This window comes from Cynara cardunculus (genome assembly GCF_001531365.2).
Source record: "Cynara cardunculus var. scolymus isolate 2C chromosome LG 9, CcrdV1, whole genome shotgun sequence".
Taxonomy (NCBI): Eukaryota; Viridiplantae; Streptophyta; class Magnoliopsida; order Asterales; family Asteraceae; genus Cynara; species Cynara cardunculus.
The window spans coordinates 5,913,045-5,913,837 of NC_037536.1; positions in this window are offsets into that span (position 1 = coordinate 5,913,045).

The window sequence follows — 793 nt, forward strand, 5'->3', positions numbered from 1 at the left end:
ACATGCAAACCCTAATTTCCTTAAATGACACTAATTGCAAAGATTAAACTTAGTATTAGGAGTATACCTTCAATAATCATCACATATTCCTCAAGATTTCATTATTTTGACCTTTGATTCTTCAAGAATTGAATATATTGAGCTTAAGTGTATGTAAATCTCACCTTGAGTGTGTGGGAGAGTTCAAGAACTGAGTTTGGGGAGAAATGAAGCTATTTTCATCACTTATACAACTTAAACCCGGTTTGGGTCGGGTTTGACCTGTTTTGTACCCATTTTGATCACTAAACACTAAAAATAGCATAACTTTTCGCTTGGAACTCCGTTTTCGATGAGGTTTTCGCCTACGCGTTCGTAACGAAATAATCTACAACTTCCATAAAAATATTCCAGAAAAGATCTCTCTAAAAAAATTGGTCTTACGCATCCGTAACTTAAATGTTAACGCTTTGACCCGTTTTTTTTTCAGTTTTCTCACTTTAGCTCCATATGACATGAAACTTTCTAAATCCTCTCATATACTCCTAAGAAGTATAAGTCTAAATTTGCAAACCCAAACTCCCACTAAATCATCGGTTCTCTTATATGGCCACTACTAGTACACTTGGTAAAATTTCAACATGCTCAACATTTTCTCCTATGTAAGCACATAATATCCTATTTACATATAATTAAGCACACTTAGAAAATAATTTGGGTATATTGGAAATGGGATGTTACATTAAATATTATAACGTTTTATTTATTTTATAGGAAATTCAAACCTTAAGGACCCAACTTAGAGACTTACAGG